At 41.3% G+C, this 13,727-nt stretch overlaps 1 non-coding gene across 1 annotated transcript; it reads left to right on the top strand.

Annotated features, from left to right (window-relative positions):
• Positions 1-388: 388 nt before the first annotated feature.
• LOC119045462 (U1 spliceosomal RNA) lies at positions 389-552 on the top strand. Its single transcript, XR_005081789.2, has one exon. It is a non-coding gene; the product is annotated as a U1 spliceosomal RNA (small nuclear RNA).
• Positions 553-13,727: the final 13,175 nt, after the last annotated feature.

Here is a 13,727-nt window from a genome sequence, read left to right as displayed (position 1 = left end):
TTGAGAAAGATGAATGGAGGTTCAAGAATCTCAAGTAGTAGGCATGGCATGAGAGACCATGGGGAGAGACAAAAAAGAAAAAGAACAGAAAGGAAGAAAACTCCCTACACAGACACACTTTGCCCTGGGCAGTAAGTTCAATAAGGAAATATCCACTTTCCTCCCCAACATGCAGTTTGGTTGAATACAAAGTACAAAACTCTGTCTCCTGTTATGGGCAGCATCGCAAAGCTCAGTCTAGTTCTTTCGGCCTTAGCTGAGCTGTTACACACGGAATCTGGGCCCCCTGCTCGCTAGCTTTTTGCCTTTCTGGTTCTTCTTATTTTCCAAAGGTTGCAGTTGACCACCGACCTCTGTCTTCTGGTCCTTCAAGCAAGAAAAACTGTGGGTTCTTACCTGGCAGGGGAGATACCATAATCTCGAAGGTAGTTTTCCCAGGGTGAGGCTTATCCTTTGCACTGTGGATATGCTGACCCCTGCAATTTCCCCAAACGTGGGAAACTCAACTGCATGATTTGTGGTAGTGGGGGACTGCATTTCCGCTCTCCTCTGAACAAACAAGAAAAAAATTTGTGGATTTTCCATTCGTTTTGCCTAGAGGCACAGACTGGGGTCTGCCCTCAGGCTAAACATTTCAAAAACAGGAAACTCATCAAGTTCCTTTCCCTTCTTCCCAGTGTTATCTCCCCTTTCATTGCTGTCTGCTTTGTTTTCACACTCTTGTGCCCTGAGGTAGCTGTTTTACCTTATCAAGAGTTGAGAGTTTTTGACTTTTGGCTTTCTGAGCAGCACCATGGCAGTCTGCAAGAACAAGCATCTTATGAAAGATGAAAAACGGAGCCAAGAAGAAAGTGGTTGGTCCATAAGAAAGATTGTCAAGATGTGCAAGCACCACTATGTGCTAATAAGACATATGGGAAAAACACTAGTTACAAGAACTCAAGGAACTAAAATCGTATCTTATGGTCTCAAAGGATGTATGTTTGAAATGAGCCTTGTGGATCCACAGAATGATAAAATTACATTTAGAAAATTCAAGGTAGTTACTGCGAAGTGTTCAGAACCAAAGTTGCCAGACTAATTTCCATGGCATGGATCTTATCCGTCACAAATGTGCTCCATGGTCAAAAAATGCCTGATCATGACTGAAGCACATGTTGATGTCAAGACTATGGATGCTTATTTGCTTTGTTTAGCCTGTGTTGATTTTATTAAAAAAGCTCCCCAATGAGATTTAAAAGTCCTCTTCTGCTCAGCATCAACAGGTTGGCCAAGTCTGGAAAAAGATCATGAAAATCTTGACACAAGAAATGCAGACAAATTACTTGAAAGAGAGGTCAATACATTGATTACAAAGAGCATTGGTAAAGGCATAGAAGAGTCTTGCCAATCTCTTTGTTCACTCCATGATGTCTTTGTTAGACAATTAAAATGCTAAAAAAAAAGCCCAGCTTTGAAGTGGGAAAAGTCCTGGAGCTCCACAGTGAAGGCAGTTGTCCAGAAAAGCCACTGGCCATGGGTGCTAAAGTCGAAAAGCTGATGGAAATGAGTCCCCAGCCCAACAGTCTGTCTAAAATTCAGACATTTAATGGTGACAAATAAAAAGTCCTATAGGTGGAAAAAACTTGGTGGTGGTTTTTATTAATTCCAAGAGGGTTGGCCTGATAAGAGCTGCTGGCTCCAGCTGAAGCAGAATGCTCTGCAGCTCTCTTTAGAGTCTCACTGCTCCAGGGTTGAGTCTTTCCCTTTATGTGAACCTCAGCCAGATGCAGTCAGTGCCTCTTCGAATAATCAGTTTCAGAATATATATATATATATATATATATATATATATATATACACACACATATATATACACATATATATACACACACACATATATATATACATACACACAAACAATCACACGTGCCAGAAAGTGGCATTCTATTTCTTTCCTAAACAAAAAGCAACCTGTCTAGCTAAATATGGATCACAACTGGCATTGAATGTCACAGGGAGTAATACTGGAGAGAGAGGCACTGATATAGAACTTTCCATTTGAGTCTAACAAAGCCATACAATTTAAAAGCAATACATTTGAGCTGTAAATATGACAAACAGAAATTAACTGACTACCACATTTTAACACTGTGGCTATGGACACTTCCAAACCCTTTGGCTGTCTAGATAGAGGGCTTTCCAATAAAGAAGGAGGAAAAAAACCAGCAAAATATAAAATCCAAAGTGAAAATTTACTAATCAGGACTCGGGGAAAAAATAAAGAAGCAAAAACTGAATATAAGAAAATAATTTTATAAAGAAATTCTTGGTTCCAAGGGGTGGGCAGAATGTACAGAAACCATGGGAAGATGACACGTATCTCTAGGGTTAGCAACCACTGGGAGCCATTTGTACTTCAAGTTTGAAGGGGCAAGATCAGAGACCAGTTCTTGGAAGATGCGGAGGGTAGCTGTAGAGAGAGACTCCCTCAGAAGAGGCATGCCAAGTCTCAGCAAGCTGGAACCAATGAAGGTGGGAAAAGAAATATTCCAAGAACATTCTCCTCTTGCAGGTGCTCCCACTGGCTGAACCCAACTGGAAGCCAGAGCGGTCTGCAGCTTGTTGCTGCAGTTCACACAAAGCGGTTTCATGGGCACATTGTAATATCACGGAGGGTGATCTAGAGGGGCAACCAGGAAAACACCTCAGTGCAGACTTTATGAAAAAATTTATTGCAGATGAAAGGGGAACCAACTTCATCCTAGGGCAAAAATGAAGTGCACATATCCAAAAAATATTTGCCTTGTGAACTAACAGGGCATGTGAAAATATCTTTGGCATTCCCAGTAGGATATGGAAAGGAAAAATCTATGTGGAACAGAAGCAGAAAGCTTCTGGAGAACAGATTAAGACCTAAGTGGAAGCAAATAAAATATTTTTTAAAAATGATATAGAAGCAAAAGCAGTAACAAGAAAACTGATATGTTAGAAAATCAAATGAGTTTTAGTCAATGCAAGAACTTTAGCTGATATTGAACACTTCAAACACAAAAATTATGTATTAACATTATATTGATCAAATATAACCAATAAAATTCATAGTCAAGGTCATGCTTAAAAGTAAAAATGAGAAGTCCCCGGGGCCCCAAAATAAGAGGAAACTTAAACAGTGAGTGGGAAGCAAACACATTTTCCTCAGAGCATGTGGATTTAGTATAAGTCTAAGTGGTTGGAGCTTTAAGTGGAACTGGGCTTCGACCGAATGAAGAGAACCTGCACAGGTCATCTCATCCATTCCAGCAGGACCACACGGTCTGCCCACTGGCCTCCAGTGGACTCTCATATCCATGGGACACTGGGAAAAGAACTGTAATTTGATGGAGATGAAAAACACAAGCTTGTGGATGTGAGGTCTGAGTGTACACTGTTACCCGATGCACAGAGGGAAGCTCAGAGCAACGACATTTATTTATCTAAAAACTGGAAAGAGACTCTCAGCACTTAGGTCACTCAGCCTCCAACAGGAAAATAACTCTCACTGACAATGAATTCATTTGTACTAATTTCAGCATACACAAAGGAAATAAATTGTCAAAATCAGAGCTGGCAGCTTCAAAACTGGCAAAATTCACAACCTGTCAAAAATTTTAAACAAACTTGGAAGAGATATTGTAAAAACTGTTTTAAAATACTCAGACATAAAAGTAATATAACAAAAATTCAAGAAAAAAAAACAAAATGAGGCATAAAATAATGTATTTCATTGACAGTAAAATCTCCAGTGCATATCTAAGCAGTTATGTTGGATCTTGCTGAAGAGAAAATTGATAAAATGATAGACAAAGATAAAGAAAACACTGAGACTGGAGCACAGTCAGATAAAGGGGTGGGAATGGGAGAGATGAGATAGGAAGAATGAGATATTCCAAGTTGTATTCCTACAGTTCTAGGAGTGATTCCAGAAATGACTGGAAAAAACAATATGTGAAGAGATGATTTTGGAGAGTTTTCCAGATTTGAAGAAAGCATGGATACTCAGATTAAAAACACTTGTCAAATCCTGAGTAAAATAAATTAAAAACAAATTCACATACAGAATAGCATATCATACGGAAACTATACTACATCAAAGATAATGAGAGGCTAATACCAACTCAGAGAATACAGATCACTTCTGAGTAATAATTACCAGATTGTCAGCAGACATCTCCTGAGAAATGGTACATACCAACTCCAAATGGAGTAATATCTCCTAACTGCTGAGGAAAAGGAAGGTTATTTTTATGGCCTAACTTCAACTATCACTTAAAAGGAGAGACAAAATAACTACGTTTTTAGATACATACACCCTGTAAGAGACTTGATACTTACAGAAAGCACAATATCAGAAGAAAGTGCTTTACCAGAATGGAAATCAAATCTATAAGAGAGGAGTTTAGACATAGTATTTTTAAGGTCCTTGTCTTCTCTGGGCAGAAGATATGATGTATCTTAATATTAAATTTTGTTAATACATATGTGCACGTAACAATGTAACATCATCTTTAAAACAGTGCTTCTCAGCCGGAAGTACGTTTCTCTTCTCTGGGGCACGGCAGTGACAGGGGAGGTTTTTGGTTGCTGTAGACCAGAGGAGCGTGTGCTACTGCATCTGATGAGTGGTGATTAGCATGCCCTTCAGGAGTAGCCTACGGGGCACAGGAGGACCCTCACAACAAAGAATGGTCCAGCCCCAAAGATCATTTGTACCACTGTTAAGAAACTGCAATTCAAAAATAAAGGAGAAAGTATAACCTGGAAGCCAGTAGCGGAAAACATGAAATAAGGATGTGAGTCAAGGAAGAAACAAATCCAAAGAAGAACTTACTTCTTTGCATGTGATAAAAAAAATAAGATGATATAAATGTAATAATTACCAATATAAGCAAAATGAGCTTATTAAAAAGGCACATATTCTCAATGAATAAAAAAATAAAATTCAACTCTTTACAAATGCAGGTATACCACTTAATGGCATAAGAAGTTTTGAAAAAGAGAAATGGAAATGATATTAAATAAGGGAAAGCTAATATAACAAATAATATTACCATCAGTGAAAACGGAATTCAAAGTGATGATCATTTTTATGCACAAATATGGACATTACATGATGATATGATTATTGTGAACTCAAAGCATATTATAATATATCTATTATAGCAATATAAACTCAATATGTAAAGAAAGGGTATCAAACAGTTTTCCAAAAAACTCATAAATTCAGCAGGTAAAATAAGTAAAACTGGGAATCATTTGTACAATATGTTTAAAAGGCTTGATCTTATATAAAAAGAGAGGAATAAATGTTAAATTGCCTTCTAGTTCCACTGCCCCAATAGAAATATTGAGTATTTTACAAACATGCCTGACTCTGGCTTAAGTTAAAAAGACCTGTAACTTTCTGCATTGCAGCTGGCAAGATTTTCCTTTTTTTTTTTTTTAAGATTTTATTTATTTATTTATTTTTAGAGAGAGGAGAAAGGGAAGGAGAAGGAAAGGCAAAGAAACATCATTGTGTGGTTGCCTCTTGTGCGCCCCCTACTGGGGACCCGGCCTGCAACCCAGACATGTGCCTTGACTGGGAATCAAACCAGCAACCCCTTGGTTTGCAGGGCCCCACACAATCCACTGAGCTATACCAGCCAGGCAAGATTTTCAATTTCTGACTAAGTATAAGAACCCTGATAGAGCCTAAAACCTCCAAATACAAGAGTTTTTCCACTCTGGTATATGGAAGGTATGAGAAAGTACACACATTTATCACAATTCTGAAGGTCTCTATAAGAGCTCTATGTCTCCATAGAACCACAACAACAAAAAAAAAAATCAGCCCAGTTTTCTGGATCTTAGCCTGGGTGAGGCAAGGGCTGTCCCTTGGATTCTGAACCTCACCCTAGACACATGTCTACCACCCACGTATTCTTCACAGTTCCCTTTAACTCTCACAATTTAACTCTATGTTGCTTCATTTTACTACTAGCAATTCTTTATATTAAACTTTTCCTGTTCAAAACACTCCGTGGTTTCTGTCTCCTGACTTGATTCCAAGTAACACAGACCTGTTAGTCAGGAAACCACTTATCACTTGGGCTTTTATTTACCATCACAGAAGGAGGGAGGGAGGGGGATGGAGGGGAAGATCAGTACAGCAAAGTGAAGCTAGCATCATAATGCTAGGCTCCTGATGGACACATGCTTCCTGACTCTCACAGTGACCTATGAGGTGCACATTATTAACACCATATGACAGGTGACGAGACTTGCTCAGATTCCCCACAGCCAAAGGTGGCAGGAGTGACGCTTGGACCCTAGTGTTTGCAACTGCTGGGGGAAAGGGAAAATGCCAGGGAGGTACAAAGGGGACTAAATGGTGATGGAGAAAAATAGAATAAAGGTTAAATTTAAAAAATAAATAAAAGAATTACACAACGCTCCCAGTTGCATGCTATCTTAGACTGAAAAATAAAATTTTCTTCTTAAATATAAGGTGTTCCTCATCATATGATAATATTTCATTCTTAAATTATCTCAAATTGTAATAAATGAATTATTGGCTTAGTATATTCAGCTCATTGTAACAAAACACTGTGGACTGGTTGATTTAAACAAGAAACATCTATTTCTCGCAGTTCTGGAGGTGGAAAAGTCCAAGGGCACTGTGCCCGCCCACTCAGTCCCGAGCAAGAGCCCTTTTCCCAGCTGTGGACCGCCGCCTGCTCCCACGTCCATCCACGATGGAGAGAGCAAGCTCTGGTCTCGCTTCTTCATCTCATAAGGACACTCATTTCATCACAGGGGCTCCATCCTTAGGGCCTCATCTCAACCTAACAACATCCCAAAGACCCCACCTCCAAAGGCCGCCATGTTGAGGATAAGGTTTCCTTATGAATGGGGAGGGGACACAAACATTCGGTCCGTAGCATCACGGGAGGATTAGACACTCATCTGTCATTCATGTAGTAGTCCCCTATTTTTATATGAAGTGACTTTTAACCCAGTAGTGCTAAAGGAGACAATCAAAGGTCATCTAAATCATTGCCTAACCTTTCAGTTCGGTAGACAAATAGTTCTGTGAAGAACTGAGAGTGAAAAATTGTTCCTCTAATAAAAACTGTCATCAGTATTTCTAAGATATGTACCTAATGGCTCAGTTAGCAGTTAAAAATCCTGATAGTCTTACCATTCTTTGTATCATGCCCACAGAAAATATCTTAAGTATCCAAAGTACCATTTACATGGTATATTATAGTCAAACTTAATTTCCCATATCTGAAAATTGTCTTCAGTGATTGTTATCTTTTAATATTCAAGCTGATATTCTAATTACAGAAAATGACATTTTAATCTAGATTATCATTCAAAAGCAGCAATAAATTGTTAGGAATAACTAGAAAGAAAGAAGCTTAAATGAAAAGAAAAATGTATTAAAAGTCTCAGGTTCCCTGAACTTTATTTCTGTGAGAGTGAAATCAATGAATAATAAATGATACTAAGTGAGTAGGTATATGCAGCTCTGCCGATTCCTTTCTCAGGTGTACTCCATAATGGAAGCTTGGGTAGATTTGTAAAACTTCTTTGCACTTGCTTTCTTATCAATGAAATGAGTATACAAAAAAAACCTTCTTGAAGACTGTTGGGATAAGTGACCATAGAGATGCACATGTGGAAAGAATCACCAAATGTCTCTTCTCTGTCCCTTTTCTCGGGACCCTGGTGTAGGACATGCTCCTCTTGGTCAAGGAAAGGAAGATGAAGACGCGGAATTCAAGGAACTAGAGAACCAACAAAGGAGTCACAGGGAATCACAACTCCTGCCCCCTGGGGCTGGTGAGAAGAGTCCCAGGATAACTGCGGGATTACAACGGAAAGATGGAGGCTAGAGAAAAGATACCAGCAACAAAACCAAGCCTGGAGGCATGAATAACTGATCGAAACATAGGAAAGTAAAGAAAAGTAATAGCTATTAACTCCAAGGTTACCCAACGCTGGATGACAAAGGAGAATGAAATGAAAATAAGCCACCCAGCTCAGCAGTGAACAATACTTACAATCAGCACACCGTCTAAATACAGTGTTGTGCTAACCAAATATATTGGGATGATAAAAGGAGGCTCTAAAAGGTCTAAATCCTCACCTCCCACTAACAGGAAACTAAGAGATAATACATAAAACTTTTTTTAAAAAAATGGAAGACTAGTCATGCTTCTTGATAATGACAGAAATACTGAGTGATTCGAGCTGAAAGTCAAATCATTCTAAAATGTGTGAAGCAACAAGACAATAGCAGCCCTGACCCCACCCATTCCCATCCCCAAAGTCTCCTCCTAAGGAAACCACTTCCACTCTATTGGTATTTATTTCTGGCATTTACCACCAAAGTTAAGATTAAATCTGCAAAGAAACAGACTGTAGGTTTATCCACCTCTCACAAGGTCTTCTGGCCTGTGGCCAGCAGCTACTCCTACCTTTGTGGTGTTGTCATGGTGATACGAGGAAAGCATCTGTCACGTTGCAGACGTGGGATACAACGCAGACGCATTCCGGCTCTCCCTCCCTCCGCAGCAGTCACAGAGAGGACTTGAGAAGAAAAGTAAAGGAAGAGGGGAAAGCAGAGTTGAAGAGTCTGGACGTTCTTTCAACTTAAAAAAAAAGATCAGCAGTCTAGAATTGCCCTCTTCAAAGGAAAGAAATTCCTTTTGGCAACACCTGCAGTATTTCAAATATGTCAGACAATGGTTAACACTAACATAGTACTTAAAATTGGCCGAGCAGCATCCAAGAAAACAGACATACAGTAATTCAGTAAATACTAACAACAGTAAGTGGTGAATTTACTACTTATATCCCCCATTTTACAGAGGACAAAACTGAGACACAGAGACGAAGTGGTTTGTCTGCCCTCTCAAAACCAGTAAATGAAGAGTCAGGTTCAGAATCCACCCACTGGCTGAGACCCCACTCTTCATGACCACTCCATGAAATGAGGTCCGTAGAGACCCCTCTCTTAGACACAGAAAACTGGGCAGGGGAAGATGGGTGAGGACTCTGCCTACCAGGTATACCTACCTGTCTCTGTTGGAGGCACTATTTGGTAGACAGAGGAGGTGAGTGAGAATGAGCTGGTGGATATCAGAGTGCACGTGAGGTCAGTGCTGGGCCAAGAGCCTACTCTGAACCCAAAGTTACATGTGAAAGCCACACACCAGACCTTGCAATAGAACTCCTTCCATCAGCTGAAATGTAAGATTCCCACAGTGGGCATGCTCTGTGACCTAAAGGGGAAAGGAGACGACATCACAACCAGGGCTGGGAAGTGACTGATTTTCAGCTCAAGGAAAACTGAATCTGAGGGGCCGCCAAAGCAGAGAGTGTTCTGCAGTCAACCAGGAATGCCCGTGACGAATGTGTGTCTGCCCACGAAAAGTGAGAGGAAGAGAAGGACACCAGACAACCTAGGCACCAAAAGTGCTCTGAAAATAAGATATTGTTCATTTGCAATGAGCTTTTAGGATGTTTCAAAAAAGAAAAATAAGTGTACAAAAAGTCAAAAAATAAAAAAGGTGAGACCTCTTTCCAAGAACTTAATGATTAGGAACCAGAGCAGGGCAGGCCTTCTGCAAATCTGCTCAGAGGTTCCCATTATCAGTAAAGCTATACCAAGGCTCAAATGCTTCCCTAATCCTCATCTGAGCAGGTCCAGGCATGTTCAAAAATTCCCTGGAGTGTAACGTGAGAGTACATATGGGCACCTTCGGAATACAGCCAGGATTTTGGTATCTCACTGCAGAGCGGGTTAACCTCCCGCTCCCACCCACCTGTGCCCAGGCCCTTGGCTGCCAGCAGAGCTCCCTGGAGCTCCACCATGACTCATTCTTTGCTGAAGGGATTTCAGCTTTCAGGAAAGAGATAAGCATTAACCCTTGGCTTAGTGACTAAACTCACCTAGTGTTTCCAGAATAAAATATAAGTCACACAAGAATGGCTTATCCTAGTTGCTAACCCTAATGTCAGGTAGGAAGTTTGATTGGGTTGAAGGCCCATGCGGGCCCCCCTCTGGGACTCCTGGGTCAGTCACAGTGTGGTGTTGCCCGGGCCAGCCTTGGCATCCCACGCAGCACGATGTTGGAGGCAGGCGGGCCCTGCCTCTGCCAAGTGAGAGTAAACTCCTTCACCTTCACACTGACGTCTTTAGGGGTTACTGCTTGGTAGGAGTTCTTTATATCAGAGGAACCCAGGGAATCTACTGAGGGCTGTGTCCTCCAGAACCCGTTTCAATGGGTAATAACAAAGGGGCAAGAGATGACGTGAGCATCCTGCCAGGTCTCTGTAAAGAGAGAGGTCTAAGGAACTCACTCTGGAGCATAGATGTGATCAAAGGAATAGCAAACTACTACGGCATCTCAACATGAGTGTTTTAAGCTGTGAGACATTTTTCAAATTCCATCACTGAGTTATAAAACACAGTTTTTGACTGCTTTGAATAATTAAGAGGGTGTTTTTCCTGAAAGTCCCCATGTGTCTGGAGTAGAAACATCTGTCCAACACCTGCCAAGAGTAAGAATGCACATACCGAGGAAAACTGCTTTCATTCCTGAGCAGCAAACCTTTGATGACAGTCAACAAAATTCAAAAAAAAAGAAAACCCAGCTTCTATTTTGTCGAAATGATGTTTTTGATTTCTGGCATTACAAAAGGAATATTTAATATGTAAATTGATTCACAGCCATCCTGTTAACCGAGGCCAGCTGTACAGATGTGGACTGGACGTCATTTGTTCGCATATTGCTCTCGCTTCCCTTCCCCAGTCCCCTCCGCAGGCACCCTCACAGCAGGAAAACACATTCTCCTGGCTGCTCGGTGTCATTAAGGTGCAAAAAATGAAATGAATTCACAATTTACAGCTCCCTGGGGAAATGCTTCCCACATTGCATAGAAGAGAGATCAAACTTTTAATCTACAAAAATAAAACAAATGTACAAATCCTACAGCCTGGCAAATCTGTCTCTTATTATCTACCTGCATCAGTTAACATTGCATCAGAGAAGCAGAACCACTAAGGAGTGTGTGTATATATATAGATATGTCATGCATATAATGTATATATGTTATATACATATGAATAATTACAATTAATGGAGCTGGTTGCACAGTCTATGTGTAGCTATTGTTTCTGTGTCTGGTGCTGGAGACTGAAATCTCCAGGGAAGGGGATCAGGAAGGGAAAATGGAAGTAACACGAGGAGAGGAAGGATGAACTTGAACCTGGTAGGCTGAGCCTGATGCCACCAAGAAGGGTGAGAATCTGCAATAGACTCTCGCCCCCACTGTGCTTCTCAATCGAATGATCGGAGTGTCCTGAAGAAGCTGGCTCTTGTTATCATGGAGCTACACATGTTCTTTTCACAGAAGTGTGAGAAGCTGCTGCAGGAGAGTGGGCTGGAGCTGGCCTCGCTGTGGCCCTGCTTCTGCCCCGCGGACTCCCAGGGGCCCATAGACAAGATATATGGACAGAGTATGGCTCCTGCTGGTATTCACCTTCCAAATCCCACACAAAATAATGTCTCATAGAGCCCACACTATATGAGAACTATGTACAAAAGGGAATTTCAGAAACGTGTTTTCAGCTTGGCAAAGATGAAAACACGAAGGACTGTCACACCACCCTGAAGAAATACACCCTTATATGCCAGAGAAAGCAGGTGCAGGATAGGCACGTTACATTGTACTTACTGAAATCAGAGATACTTCAAAGTCCCTTCATGCATGAGCTATGTCCATGCAAGACACACTTGCAGATTCCAACAAAGGAGGCTGAGATACACTGACCTGGGAACGGTTCTGAACCCAGGTGTTAAACATAAAAAGCAGGAGTTGTATGTGCAGTATGGTAGTATGTCTTTAAATCACGACACAAAATATTATTAACTAGTCCCATGGGTACATTTGTTTATTTATTCAACACATACCTATTACCTGCTATGTGTCAGGTACTTTTTGAAGCACACAGGATATGACAATTTTTTAAAAAGCCCTTTGCCGAGGACTTCCGCCAAGATGGAGAAGTAGGTGGAGGGTCCACCTCGCCTCTGTGCACAACCAAATCTAAGAACAACTATTTTTAACAGCAGTCACAACCAAGCCACACAGAAAATCAACAATACGGAGTCCAAAGGACAACTAGATACTCGGCTGGAATGGTACAAGGAGCGAGACCAGAAGCGGAGCAGGTTAGCAAGAAAAAATTCCCGGGGTGGTGCGCGGTGCGCGCAGGCAACCGAGGGCTGATCGCCAGCGAGCTGGCTGCGGAGCGCATAGGGAAGAGGCGCGGTGGGTCAGTCGGTCGCGCGCATTTACGTGCGGAGAAACCAGTGAGAAGGGAAACCCGCGCGCGGTGCAGCAGGCTCGCAAAATTAGGATCAGATAAGCAAGCCCGAGGCGTTTGTGTGAGTGACTGGATGCTCTGGGCTAGCGGAGAGGAACGCCATCGCTCCCTCTCTGACCCCGCCCCCCACACACAGCGTCACAAACCAGCGACCTGGGTCGCCCCGTCCTGGTAAACAACTAAGGCTTCGCTCCGCTCACTTAACAGCAGGAATAAACCAAAAATGGCTCTAGAACAACTCAGAGCCCCAGAACCGATAGACCTAAGTGATGAAGAAATAGCCAGTCTTTCAGATGCACAGTTCAAAACACTGGTTATAAAGATTCTTACAGAACTGGTGGATTTTAGTCACAAATTAGAGAAACATATGGAAGCTAAATTAATTGAAATGAATGCTGATACAAAAGATACCAATAGTAATGGAAAGAAAATTGGGACTCAAATCAAGGGAGAGGACCAGACAGAAGAAAAAAATGATAAAACAGAAAGGAATGAAGAAATAAGAATTCAGAAAAATGAGGAGAAGATTAGGAACCTCCAGGACATCTTTAAACGTTCCAACATCCGAATTATAGGGGTACCAGAAGGGGGAAAGGCACAACCACCAGTTGAAAAATTATTTGAACAAATAATAAAGGAGAATTTCCCCAAGATGGCAAAGGAAATAGACTTCCGAGAAATCCAGGAAGCCCAGAGAGTCCCAAAGAAGTTGGACCCAAGAAGGAACACACCAAGGCACATCATAATTACATTAGCCAAGATTAAAATGAAGGAGAGAATCCTAGAAGCAGCAAGAGATAAGGGGACAGTCACCTACAAAGGAGTTCCCATCAGACTGTCAGCTGATTTCTCAAAAGAGACCTTACAGGCAAGAAGGGGCTGGACAGAGGTATTCCAAGTCATGAAAACCAAAGATCTACAACCAAGATTGCTCTACCCAGCAAAACTTTCATTTAGAATGGAAGGACAGATAAAGTGCTTCTCAGATAAGACCAAATTCAAGGAGTTCATCATCACCAAGCCCTTACTATATGAAATGTTAAAGGGACTTACCTAAGAAAAAGAAGATCAAAAAGATGAACAGTGAAAGGACAGCAAACTCACAGTTATTAAGAACCACACCTAAAACAAAAGCAAACTAAGAGGATAGCTAGATCAGGAGCAGAACCATAGAAATGAAGATCACATGGAGGGTTAGCAACAGGGGAGTGGGAGGAGGGGAAGGGGGGAGAAGGTACAGAAAATAAGTAGTACAGACAGTAGATAGAAAATAGATAGGGGGAGGGTAAGAATAGTAGGGGAAATACAGAATCTAAAGAATTTG

This window comes from Artibeus jamaicensis, unplaced genomic scaffold (genome assembly GCF_021234435.1).
Source record: "Artibeus jamaicensis isolate MK-2021 breed Jamaican fruit bat unplaced genomic scaffold, CSHL_Jam_final scaffold_474, whole genome shotgun sequence".
Taxonomy (NCBI): Eukaryota; Metazoa; Chordata; class Mammalia; order Chiroptera; family Phyllostomidae; genus Artibeus; species Artibeus jamaicensis.
Note: the sequence above shows the minus strand (reverse complement) of the source record. Positions and strands in the feature narration are given on the sequence as shown.